This window comes from Polistes canadensis, unplaced genomic scaffold (assembly GCF_001313835.1).
Source record: "Polistes canadensis isolate GaletaPanama2010 unplaced genomic scaffold, ASM131383v1 scaffold_90, whole genome shotgun sequence".
In the NCBI taxonomy this organism is placed as follows: domain Eukaryota; kingdom Metazoa; phylum Arthropoda; class Insecta; order Hymenoptera; family Vespidae; genus Polistes; species Polistes canadensis.
In genome coordinates, this window is record NW_014569637.1 from 490345 (window position 1) to 491412 (window position 1068).

Consider the following 1068-nt stretch of genomic DNA (forward strand, 5'->3'; position numbering starts at 1 on the left):
GCAAATAATGCATTTACGTCGATGGATATTGATGTTCAAAAAAATTATAAAGTAGAAGAGGTAAAACGAGTTTGAAATGAATACAAGATACACAGTTTTACGCAATACATTCTTTTCCCGCATATTAATTTATTATACTCAATATCTTTCTAGCTTCATTTACATAAGATCCGCAATCACATATAAAAGCGTAAACGACTTCAAGTCTAACAATAGTTACTTTTAATATTTCGACTTTCATTTAAATAAGTGAGTAATATTTGTTCTGTGAACGACACTTCAAAATTATTTTCGTACGATCAGCGTTGATGAAACAAGATATCGGATCATATCTATGTTCAAAGTTTTGGTTGCTTCATTTTGGTTTTTTACAAAAATTTTTCTTCACTTCTTGTGTGAGTTAAAAAAATTTGTTTAGTAATCATTGTCTTCTAAAATTGTTTATAATATATACAAAAATATTTAAGAAACGTAACCTTTACGACGTTATAAATTAGTACGTTGATAATTATTATAGTTAATATGTTGTATGTTGTATTTTGGCAGGAATAATTTTGATAGAATTTAATAATGAGACAAGATGCTAGTTGAGTAATTACTCTCAGATCTATAAAAACGGTAAGTAAAATAGATTTATATAATAATTAAAATAGCTGTGATGCAAGGAAATTAAAGAAAATAAATTTATTCATAGAAATAAAACATAGATTTAAGTTTACCGCATAGTAAAAATTTTTAAAATTAAATTCTATAAGCAAACTTTTATTAACGCAAGTGCAAACATTTTTTTAGTTCCAATTTAAAAAACATGTTTTTCGAAGAATRAAATACTTAAAATTACTACATTCAATATTAAAGATTCATTAAATAGATAAACAWATTTAATTGGCACATTSGGTGTGAAGAAAATAAATTCTGATAGTGCTTCWTCTTCCGTGACTGATTTGCTTAGAAYAGCTTTTTTTAGGCATACTCGATAGTTCAAAGTAGTTTAGAAATCAAAATCCATGTGATCGTTAGAAATATAACGGCAATAACAAGTTTAAATGTTTGATGAATCCAGTAAAG